The sequence below is a fragment of the Alosa sapidissima genome, chromosome 5 (assembly GCF_018492685.1).
Source record: "Alosa sapidissima isolate fAloSap1 chromosome 5, fAloSap1.pri, whole genome shotgun sequence".
Lineage (NCBI taxonomy): Eukaryota > Metazoa > Chordata > Actinopteri > Clupeiformes > Clupeidae > Alosa > Alosa sapidissima.
Window position 1 is genome coordinate 17,060,571 of NC_055961.1, and position 12,858 is coordinate 17,073,428.

Below are 12,858 nucleotides of genomic sequence, written 5' to 3' on the forward strand. Positions count from 1 at the left end.
AAGCAATTTAACTTTACTATCAGTCTGTTTCCTTTTGATGGAATCATCTCGGTTACATTAACAATTATACATTTTGTCTCCTGTTTTTGACTGCCATTGAATAGAAACTGTGTTGTGTACTCTTTCCAGATGTCTACGCTGGATGTGAGAATGGGAGGTGTTATCGGAAATGCACTAACGATGAATATATAGGCCATCGTTTATACTGTGGTGGTGGAAATGTGTAAGTTGAACATTGTAGACAGGTTTTCATACATTAACATTTTTGTCTGTTTACAGTGTAAAACATGTGACATAAAATCTTATTTCTCTTCTCAGATGCTGTGTTTAAAAAGGAGATTTAAAAAAGGATTTGGGCCACTGCGATCGCTGAACCGTGGTGAAAAACATTAACCTTTTAAGATGGACTTGTGGATCAAGCAATGTGCACAATTGTTGACAATATTTTTTATAATTTTTTTATAAATGCATTTATTTAACATACACAAGCTGTAATGGGCCTTCCCATAACAAATGAAGACTGGAACCAAATCAAAGCACTGTGGTGACTGCAACTCTGATATTTTGAAAAATGTGACCACTTTTAAACAGAGGCAGATACAAACTGCTAGACTAACACTCTGACAATAACAAGGGGAAACCGTGGTCGAGGTGCTACACCAACAGCCAACTGCATGGCCCTTTAATACACAAGATAGAAAATAGTAGCCAAGGAAACCGCCAACAGGAGTAGAGTATTAAACATATCAAGTATTCCCATGGTGTACAGTCACGACTCGATAAAAAACGTTTACTGAAATGGTGCTGATTATTGCTGGGAGTCAGTCGTTTGAGCAGCAATGGGCAACTTGTGTACCAAACAATTAGAGCACCCCTTTGTTGTTTTACAAATCCAGTAAAATGCAAGAGGAGGTGAAGATACACACATATCAACCTAAAACCGCACCTATCATTCGGTTAGTGAGTCAATTATTAGTATAAGCCAAGCCGATCATACTCTGAGTAATATTATTTTGCTGGGTGTTGAGGTGGAAGAACTCTGGACATCATTGGCCAGTAAGCATTACCACTCACAAGCCAAGGTTCCTGCAGCAGCTTTTGTTCCAGCCACGGTCCGACTGCTTGCCCCGGACGTTAGGGAGGAAAGAAGATACCACACCCTCAATTACATTCATAACATGGATATTTAACACTCCACTACGCTCAGGCTCTGGGTCTATCAAGGAGCTGGGCTAGAGTGCAGTAGTCTGAAAGTTGTGGGTTCAATTCCTGGCTTCCACCGTTGTGCCCTTGAGAAAGGCACTTAAAGCCAAGTTGCTCCGGGGACAATGTAATCCCTTGTCATATAGTTGACATATATAAGCCACTTTGGACAACAGTGTCTGCTAAAGGTAATGGTAGAAAACAGCAGATATTACAAGTATTACATGAACTAAAGATGACTAAAATCTTATGTAGAAGAAGAAACATTCACAAAAAATCCATCCATCCAAAAATGACCTTTGTTTTTGATAGCTGTTGAAAACGGCATGGAACTGACAGAGATGTTTTTGTTTATAAATACATAAAAAAAAAAAAAAAATAATAACATTATGCTGATACCTTTTGCTTTTCCCAAATACAATGTAGCCTACAGGTGTAAGTGACCTTTCATCAATCCAGTTGCAATGGATGAACTGTGATGAACTGCCCTACTTGTGATTGTTTAGAGATTTTAAAGGTTTTATAACAATGCTACATCTTCTTTGGCTATTCTACAATCTATTCATCTTTTCAGCACTAGTAGGCTACTTTCTGTGCAGCCGCACACACACACTCAGGCATGCCAAACAAGCATACACAAAAGTTTCAAGAGTGGGGGATGGAGTAAAATATGGAGACAAATTGAAGTGTCATTTATTTTCGCGGAACGGATGTACAGGACAGAGCGGCGGTCATATTTTGTACCGCTATGCGGTACATCTAGTTATTTTACGTTGTGGATATGGATATGGATTATGGGTTATTGAATGCAATTCAACACTGCTGTTTTCTGTTAACGTTAGCAATCGGTGAATAAGACTAGCAATCCTTCCTCAGGTTGCTAGCTAGCAATGCTATTTCTGATTATGCTTAAACTCGGCTTGCTATTTCTTTTAGCTATCAGAGATATAGTCAGGTAACGTTAGCCTATTAGCCTAGTTTGCTTTGCATTTCAGGACGCTTTTTTGCCGTTTGTTATCAATTATGATCAAACGATCTAATTGTGTAGTGAAAAAGTAACGCTACAAGTGACACTTTCACAACGTAATGAAATGATGAGTGGAAAACGGCTCTTGGTAAGGTGAACTTTGGAAAAACCCTACAACTGAACGTGATATGATTTTGCCAAATGAAACAGCTTTAGATAAGTTTAGTTGTTGGCGACATCTGTTGGTAAACTGCAATTAGAAAAAAAATCTAACTAAGAAATTATGAATGGTTGTTATTCCTTTGGTGGTGGTGGTGGTGGTTGGTTGGGGGGGGGGGCACCACCAAGCATTTGTGCTTAGGGCACCCAAATGGCTAGCGCTGGCCCTGGTCGCACACATAACGTCGCGGTGACCATTAGAAATACGTTCCCTCTTGGGGTCTTGGGGACGTGCTTTAGACGTCCTGAAAAAATGTCCGCGGGACGTAACGGAAACCCTACAGTACACAATGTCCGGGACGTCGCCGGGACTTCATTTTGTTTTCTGGGACCCTGTAGTTTCTTAGGACATTAGTATTTTCTGCTGCATTCATCTTATCAATTTTACAGTTTTTCCCAGTCACTTTGGATGCATTTCTCAAATCATCATTAACGTTTGCACAACAGTTAGTGCATTTCTCAAAACAATTAGTGCAAATTGCACCACATAATGGATTATCTGCAAAAGTGTGTATTTTGCTCAGCATGCTTAGTCTATGTCTCAAAAGCAAGTATACCAATGAAACTGTCAAGTGCAATCAAAATGACAAGTACTTATGCCATTGTTTGTCAAAATAGCCTAGTCAAACTGCTTTGTCTTGTTGTCAATATGACAATTTACTCTGTAAGTATTTTCTGATGAACAATGTGCAAGGCAGCACCGTTTTCTATGTGGCATAGCTATTTGAAAACTACAACGTTACACATTATTGTGTGTGTGAATGGGGTTGATTGCAAGAGAGTCAATTTGTTTACTGTTGAGACATTGTGGCAATATAAAGACAACAAAGGCTTTTACAGCATTGTGGAAATTAAAAATGACCAATATACAGTAAAATACCCCTTGCTCAGGGCTATGCACCACTGTACATCTGTCTGTCAGATCACAATATATGTACATATGCTAGACAGACTATGACAACTTGTATAACACGACTATGGCAGCTGGTACAACACTTTTGCATGGAATAACTCAAGCAGTGAAATAAGGCCAATGTGGATTATTCAGCATGGAACCAGTGCATTTTGACCAGCATGACATTAGCAATTGAAAATGTAGAAAACTGAAGACATTTGTACAAAATCCGCTGCATGGATGTACTAAAGCACTGCTGTTTGTTCAAGATGGAGAGAACTGCTTTAATGATGTGCACCATTCCAATTCTGATCTGAGAAATGCACCAAAGTGACTGAGAAAAACTGTGCCTTTGCCTACCCCCCACCACCAAAAAAAAAACTTAACAAACAATCAGAGATCTGCCTCCATGATTCACAGTAAGAAATATGACATTTTTGTTATAGGCCTTGTCTTCTCCAAACCTACCATTTATGGTTATGATCATAAAATTACATGTGGTCTCATCACTCCAAACAACTTTGCTCTTGAAGTTCTGAGCCCTAGGTGCTGTTTGGCATAAAAATACTGTTTTTGGCATAGGCAATGTAAAGGGTTTTGCAGCCCATTTTTGTTTAAGTGCCACTTTATGGTTGATCTTGAAACAGTCATGCCACTTTCTTACAGTGAAGCCACTGTTGGTCTGCCTGCCTTGGTATATCAATCGGGCCACTAATTCGTCACTTCTTTCTATCACTATCAGGCTTTGAAGACTACCGACTGCTATTTTCAAATCATTGGATGTATGCAGTTCAACTAAAGTTTCTCACAAATTGTTTGACAGCTCTTTTAGATATTTGTGTTTTCCTTGGGAATTTCCATGTTAAATAAATTTGTCTGCTCAAACAGACCCTGTATTTGTACACTTTGTGTTTGTTTTGTCGCTGTCGTTTGACAAATCTGGTAAAATCCTAGATGAGGCAACTTGTGTGTGGTAACAGCCTGAATGTTATCACAGAATTCTCAGATAAATACAGGAGCAACCTGTCCAAAGTCAGACATTTTCCTTAACCATTACTGAATAGCATCAACACCAAAAAGAGAAACCATGAGGCCAGTGATCGCGCTGTTCTTCGCACTGATGGTGATGAGTGCACTGGTGTGCAGTAAGTACAGTTTAACTTTATTATCAGTCTGTTTCCTTTTGATGGAATCACCTGGGCTCACATACACGTAACACATTGTTCTGCTGTGTTGTGTACTCTTTCTCTTTCCAGATGTCTATGCTGCATGTGAGAATGGGGGGTGTTACCGGAAATGCGACAAAAATCAACAAATTGACCATAATTCATACTGTGGTGGTGGAAATGTGTAAGTTGAATTTTGTTTATTAACATCTTTGGCTACTGTGTGCAACATGTGGCATGAAATCATGTTTCTCTTCTCAGATGCTGTGTTAACAAAGGAGATGGTGGCTGGTGAGGACTATGGAAGAATGTGAACTATTATGACTATTATGACTATCAAGCAGCATGATTATTAACACATTGATATTGTTTCTAATCAATAGTGGTCTGTTTAGAAATGACTTTGTTTGATGCAAATTTCATTAAAAAATGAATGGATTCCACATCAGTCAGTATGGTTGCATTCATTTCAAATATATTTTTAGATTAGGAAATGTATTTATTTCACACACATAAGCTGTGATTGGACTTTCCAAAACACTGAAAAATAGGTTGAAGCTACATGACTTAATTCCCAGAGGACTGGGGCCAAATTCAAGCACTGTGGTGACTGATACTCTGATATTTTTGCAAATGTGACCACCTTTAAACAGTGACAGATACAAACTGCTGGACCAACTAACACATTGACACAAGGGGGATCTGTGGTCAAACTGCTGCACCAACAGCTGTAAGCTGTATGGCCCTTTGCGCATTGGATCATTCCATGTAAATTCAGACAAAAGGGAAATGGTTGCTGCATATTTTGCTCAAAGTTTGTCTACAGACCTGTTCAATTCTAGTGCTTTCATAATGCAAAACTAGTGATATTGAGGGTCTTGTAAACTCTTTTTTCACATCCACATGTCAGTTGCACAGGAAGGAGGGGGAGGGAGTGCCGAGCTAGCTCTGTTTTGTTTGAACGTCAACAGAACAACGCCAACATCGCTTAGAGCACCTTTAATGTTGAACCAATATTTGAGGTCTCTGCCACAAATGCACATGAAGATATTAAGGATAAAATAAGGCGTGATTGCCTTTTGCAAATCTAAAAATGTCATGTAGGAAGATGAGAATCAATGTGGGAATAGCTCTTACAGTCATTTTGTGTATAAAGTTAGCCTGGGTGTTCCCATGCTGCCTTGCGCGCGATTTGATTCACGCTGCTAAGGCAGCCTGGAGACCATGGAGCAAATTTTCGCCTGAGATAGGGAACCAATCACAGAACAGGGGGGAAAGCAAGACGATGATGAGCTATGCACAGACGCATTTGATAGACATCCGTGGCACCCAATAAACGGATCTGGGCATTTTTTTCAAATACGAGAAAATGAACGTTTGGTTCCCAGACCACGTCTCATTGAGAAGTGGTGGCGCTAGCCAGGCTAGTATAAAGTGCTAATGATGTACCGTGTTTCATTCATACATAAATACACTTACTTGGTTACATTTTTCATTCTCCCTCATTTTCATTCTTGTCCCTGAGGCAAAAAGAAAATGATTGAAAAATGATTTTGACTTTATTTATTTATCTATGGTACAACATTGGTACTTTGTACTAATGCCCATACACTGAGCTACTTTCACATATTTTCAAGTGCCTACCCCACATATAATTTTAATTCTATGAAAATGACGAAAAACACAACCTTCCCCTTCTTAAAATCCATTATATGTAGACAACTCAATTATTGCTACAACATTATGAAAGCATAGTATGAAAATAAAAAAATAATGATTGATACCAAATGCATACAAAAACAAGTTTATACTACCCTTAAGGTCACTGGTTTTGCACTTTTTTTCCCAAATCTATAGCCTTGTAGAAAATCAAAGAGAATGTCTTACACACTTTTAATGATTCAGTCATACTGAAAACATTTCAGTTTTGGTATCTTCCACCCTAAAAACGTTTAGGCTGCCTACAAGGGCGTAGGTTTGGTCTACCATTTCAGTCAAAAAGTGTTTCACACATCTCAAATATTGGTTAATTGTCATAGTTACCTGAAAAAATACACTTGTTGAATGATTTCAATGCAACTTTACTAAAAATGTCTGGTTTGCTGATTTAAGAGACACATTCAAAAATGATGAAAGAAACCATGAGGCCAGTAATCGCGCTGTTCTTCGCACTGATGGTGATGAGTGCACTAGTGTGCAGTAAGCAATTTAACTTTACTATCAGTCTGTTTCCTTTTGATGGAATCATCTCGGTTACATTAACAATTATACATTTTGTCTCCTGTTTTTGACTGCCATTGAATAGAAACTGTGTTGTGTACTCTTTCCAGATGTCTACGCTGGATGTGAGAATGGGAGGTGTTATCGGAAATGCACTAACGATGAATATATAGGCCATCGTTTATACTGTGGTGGTGGAAATGTGTAAGTTGAACATTGTAGACAGGTTTTCATACATTAACATTTTTGTCTGTTTACAGTGTAAAACATGTGACATAAAATCTTATTTCTCTTCTCAGATGCTGTGTTTAAAAAGGAGATTTAAAAAAGGATTTGGGCCACTGCGATCGCTGAACCGTGGTGAAAAACATTAACCTTTTAAGATGGACTTGTGGATCAAGCAATGTGCACAATTGTTGACAATATTTTTTATAATTTTTTTATAAATGCATTTATTTAACATACACAAGCTGTAATGGGCCTTCCCATAACAAATGAAGACTGGAACCAAATCAAAGCACTGTGGTGACTGCAACTCTGATATTTTGAAAAATGTGACCACTTTTAAACAGAGGCAGATACAAACTGCTAGACTAACACTCTGACAATAACAAGGGGAAACCGTGGTCGAGGTGCTACACCAACAGCCAACTGCATGGCCCTTTAATACACAAGATAGAAAATAGTAGCCAAGGAAACCGCCAACAGGAGTAGAGTATTAAACATATCAAGTATTCCCATGGTGTACAGTCACGACTCGATAAAAAACGTTTACTGAAATGGTGCTGATTATTGCTGGGAGTCAGTCGTTTGAGCAGCAATGGGCAACTTGTGTACCAAACAATTAGAGCACCCCTTTGTTGTTTTACAAATCCAGTAAAATGCAAGAGGAGGTGAAGATACACACATATCAACCTAAAACCGCACCTATCATTCGGTTAGTGAGTCAATTATTAGTATAAGCCAAGCCGATCATACTCTGAGTAATATTATTTTGCTGGGTGTTGAGGTGGAAGAACTCTGGACATCATTGGCCAGTAAGCATTACCACTCACAAGCCAAGGTTCCTGCAGCAGCTTTTGTTCCAGCCACGGTCCGACTGCTTGCCCCGGACGTTAGGGAGGAAAGAAGATACCACACCCTCAATTACATTCATAACATGGATATTTAACACTCCACTACGCTCAGGCTCTGGGTCTATCAAGGAGCTGGGCTAGAGTGCAGTAGTCTGAAAGTTGTGGGTTCAATTCCTGGCTTCCACCGTTGTGCCCTTGAGAAAGGCACTTAAAGCCAAGTTGCTCCGGGGACAATGTAATCCCTTGTCATATAGTTGACATATATAAGCCACTTTGGACAACAGTGTCTGCTAAAGGTAATGGTAGAAAACAGCAGATATTACAAGTATTACATGAACTAAAGATGACTAAAATCTTATGTAGAAGAAGAAACATTCACAAAAAATCCATCCATCCAAAAATGACCTTTGTTTTTGATAGCTGTTGAAAACGGCATGGAACTGACAGAGATGTTTTTGTTTATAAATACATAAAAAAAAAAAAAAAATAATAACATTATGCTGATACCTTTTGCTTTTCCCAAATACAATGTAGCCTACAGGTGTAAGTGACCTTTCATCAATCCAGTTGCAATGGATGAACTGTGATGAACTGCCCTACTTGTGATTGTTTAGAGATTTTAAAGGTTTTATAACAATGCTACATCTTCTTTGGCTATTCTACAATCTATTCATCTTTTCAGCACTAGTAGGCTACTTTCTGTGCAGCCGCACACACACACTCAGGCATGCCAAACAAGCATACACAAAAGTTTCAAGAGTGGGGGATGGAGTAAAATATGGAGACAAATTGAAGTGTCATTTATTTTCGCGGAACGGATGTACAGGACAGAGCGGCGGTCATATTTTGTACCGCTATGCGGTACATCTAGTTATTTTACGTTGTGGATATGGATATGGATTATGGGTTATTGAATGCAATTCAACACTGCTGTTTTCTGTTAACGTTAGCAATCGGTGAATAAGACTAGCAATCCTTCCTCAGGTTGCTAGCTAGCAATGCTATTTCTGATTATGCTTAAACTCGGCTTGCTATTTCTTTTAGCTATCAGAGATATAGTCAGGTAACGTTAGCCTATTAGCCTAGTTTGCTTTGCATTTCAGGACGCTTTTTTGCCGTTTGTTATCAATTATGATCAAACGATCTAATTGTGTAGTGAAAAAGTAACGCTACAAGTGACACTTTCACAACGTAATGAAATGATGAGTGGAAAACGGCTCTTGGTAAGGTGAACTTTGGAAAAACCCTACAACTGAACGTGATATGATTTTGCCAAATGAAACAGCTTTAGATAAGTTTAGTTGTTGGCGACATCTGTTGGTAAACTGCAATTAGAAAAAAAATCTAACTAAGAAATTATGAATGGTTGTTATTCCTTTGGTGGTGGTGGTGGTGGTTGGTTGGGGGGGGGGGCACCACCAAGCATTTGTGCTTAGGGCACCCAAATGGCTAGCGCTGGCCCTGGTCGCACACATAACGTCGCGGTGACCATTAGAAATACGTTCCCTCTTGGGGTCTTGGGGACGTGCTTTAGACGTCCTGAAAAAATGTCCGCGGGACGTAACGGAAACCCTACAGTACACAATGTCCGGGACGTCGCCGGGACTTCATTTTGTTTTCTGGGACCCTGTAGTTTCTTAGGACATTAGTATTTTCTGCTGCATTCATCTTATCAATTTTACAGTTTTTCCCAGTCACTTTGGATGCATTTCTCAAATCATCATTAACGTTTGCACAACAGTTAGTGCATTTCTCAAAACAATTAGTGCAAATTGCACCACATAATGGATTATCTGCAAAAGTGTGTATTTTGCTCAGCATGCTTAGTCTATGTCTCAAAAGCAAGTATACCAATGAAACTGTCAAGTGCAATCAAAATGACAAGTACTTATGCCATTGTTTGTCAAAATAGCCTAGTCAAACTGCTTTGTCTTGTTGTCAATATGACAATTTACTCTGTAAGTATTTTCTGATGAACAATGTGCAAGGCAGCACCGTTTTCTATGTGGCATAGCTATTTGAAAACTACAACGTTACACATTATTGTGTGTGTGAATGGGGTTGATTGCAAGAGAGTCAATTTGTTTACTGTTGAGACATTGTGGCAATATAAAGACAACAAAGGCTTTTACAGCATTGTGGAAATTAAAAATGACCAATATACAGTAAAATACCCCTTGCTCAGGGCTATGCACCACTGTACATCTGTCTGTCAGATCACAATATATGTACATATGCTAGACAGACTATGACAGCTTGTATAACACGACTATGGCAGCTGGTACAACACTTTTGCATGGAATAACTCAAGCAGTGAAATAAGGCCAATGTGGATTATTCAGCATGGAACCAGTGCATTTTGACCAGCATGACATTAGCAATTGAAAATGTAGAAAACTGAAGACATTTGTACAAAATCCGCTGCATGGATGTACTAAAGCACTGCTGTTTGTTCAAGATGGAGAGAACTGCTTTAATGATGTGCACCATTCCAATTCTGATCTGAGAAATGCACCAAAGTGACTGAGAAAAACTGTGCCTTTGCCTACCCCCCACCACCAAAAAAAAAACTTAACAAACAATCAGAGATCTGCCTCCATGATTCACAGTAAGAAATATGACATTTTTGTTATAGGCCTTGTCTTCTCCAAACCTACCATTTATGGTTATGATCATAAAATTACATGTGGTCTCATCACTCCAAACAACTTTGCTCTTGAAGTTCTGAGCCCTAGGTGCTGTTTGGCATAAAAATACTGTTTTTGGCATAGGCAATGTAAAGGGTTTTGCAGCCCATTTTTGTTTAAGTGCCACTTTATGGTTGATCTTGAAACAGTCATGCCACTTTCTTACAGTGAAGCCACTGTTGGTCTGCCTGCCTTGGTATATCAATCGGGCCACTAATTCGTCACTTCTTTCTATCACTATCAGGCTTTGAAGACTACCGACTGCTATTTTCAAATCATTGGATGTATGCAGTTCAACTAAAGTTTCTCACAAATTGTTTGACAGCTCTTTTAGATATTTGTGTTTTCCTTGGGAATTTCCATGTTAAATAAATTTGTCTGCTCAAACAGACCCTGTATTTGTACACTTTGTGTTTGTTTTGTCGCTGTCGTTTGACAAATCTGGTAAAATCCTAGATGAGGCAACTTGTGTGTGGTAACAGCCTGAATGTTATCACAGAATTCTCAGATAAATACAGGAGCAACCTGTCCAAAGTCAGACATTTTCCTTAACCATTACTGAATAGCATCAACACCAAAAAGAGAAACCATGAGGCCAGTGATCGCGCTGTTCTTCGCACTGATGGTGATGAGTGCACTGGTGTGCAGTAAGTACAGTTTAACTTTATTATCAGTCTGTTTCCTTTTGATGGAATCACCTGGGCTCACATACACGTAACACATTGTTCTGCTGTGTTGTGTACTCTTTCTCTTTCCAGATGTCTATGCTGCATGTGAGAATGGGGGGTGTTACCGGAAATGCGACAAAAATCAACAAATTGACCATAATTCATACTGTGGTGGTGGAAATGTGTAAGTTGAATTTTGTTTATTAACATCTTTGGCTACTGTGTGCAACATGTGGCATGAAATCATGTTTCTCTTCTCAGATGCTGTGTTAACAAAGGAGATGGTGGCTGGTGAGGACTATGGAAGAATGTGAACTATTATGACTATTATGACTATCAAGCAGCATGATTATTAACACATTGATATTGTTTCTAATCAATAGTGGTCTGTTTAGAAATGACTTTGTTTGATGCAAATTTCATTAAAAAATGAATGGATTCCACATCAGTCAGTATGGTTGCATTCATTTCAAATATATTTTTAGATTAGGAAATGTATTTATTTCACACACATAAGCTGTGATTGGACTTTCCAAAACACTGAAAAATAGGTTGAAGCTACATGACTTAATTCCCAGAGGACTGGGGCCAAATTCAAGCACTGTGGTGACTGATACTCTGATATTTTTGCAAATGTGACCACCTTTAAACAGTGACAGATACAAACTGCTGGACCAACTAACACATTGACACAAGGGGGATCTGTGGTCAAACTGCTGCACCAACAGCTGTAAGCTGTATGGCCCTTTGCGCATTGGATCATTCCATGTAAATTCAGACAAAAGGGAAATGGTTGCTGCATATTTTGCTCAAAGTTTGTCTACAGACCTGTTCAATTCTAGTGCTTTCATAATGCAAAACTAGTGATATTGAGGGTCTTGTAAACTCTTTTTTCACATCCACATGTCAGTTGCACAGGAAGGAGGGGGAGGGAGTGCCGAGCTAGCTCTGTTTTGTTTGAACGTCAACAGAACAACGCCAACATCGCTTAGAGCACCTTTAATGTTGAACCAATATTTGAGGTCTCTGCCACAAATGCACATGAAGATATTAAGGATAAAATAAGGCGTGATTGCCTTTTGCAAATCTAAAAATGTCATGTAGGAAGATGAGAATCAATGTGGGAATAGCTCTTACAGTCATTTTGTGTATAAAGTTAGCCTGGGTGTTCCCATGCTGCCTTGCGCGCGATTTGATTCACGCTGCTAAGGCAGCCTGGAGACCATGGAGCAAATTTTCGCCTGAGATAGGGAACCAATCACAGAACAGGGGGGAAAGCAAGACGATGATGAGCTATGCACAGACGCATTTGATAGACATCCGTGGCACCCAATAAACGGATCTGGGCATTTTTTTCAAATACGAGAAAATGAACGTTTGGTTCCCAGACCACGTCTCATTGAGAAGTGGTGGCGCTAGCCAGGCTAGTATAAAGTGCTAATGATGTACCGTGTTTCATTCATACATAAATACACTTACTTGGTTACATTTTTCATTCTCCCTCATTTTCATTCTTGTCCCTGAGGCAAAAAGAAAATGATTGAAAAATGATTTTGACTTTATTTATTTATCTATGGTACAACATTGGTACTTTGTACTAATGCCCATACACTGAGCTACTTTCACATATTTTCAAGTGCCTACCCCACATATAATTTTAATTCTATGAAAATGACGAAAAACACAACCTTCCCCTTCTTAAAATCCATTATATGTAGACAACTCAATTATTGCTACAACATTATGAAAGCATAGTA

The 12,858-nt window shown here is 38.9% G+C and overlaps 2 long non-coding RNA genes across 2 annotated transcripts; both read left to right on the forward strand.

Moving 5' to 3' along the window:
- The first annotated feature begins 143 nt into the window (after window positions 1-143).
- Window positions 144-4,893, forward strand: LOC121708854. Its single transcript, XR_006031781.1, has 4 exons — window positions 144-157; window positions 4,318-4,429; window positions 4,541-4,634; window positions 4,712-4,893. It is a non-coding gene; the product is annotated as an uncharacterized LOC121708854 (long non-coding RNA).
- A 1,901-nt stretch (window positions 4,894-6,794) lies between these two features.
- Window positions 6,795-11,544, forward strand: LOC121708855. The gene is made up of 4 exons (XR_006031782.1): window positions 6,795-6,808; window positions 10,969-11,080; window positions 11,192-11,285; window positions 11,363-11,544. It is a non-coding gene; the product is annotated as an uncharacterized LOC121708855 (long non-coding RNA).
- Window positions 11,545-12,858: the final 1,314 nt, after the last annotated feature.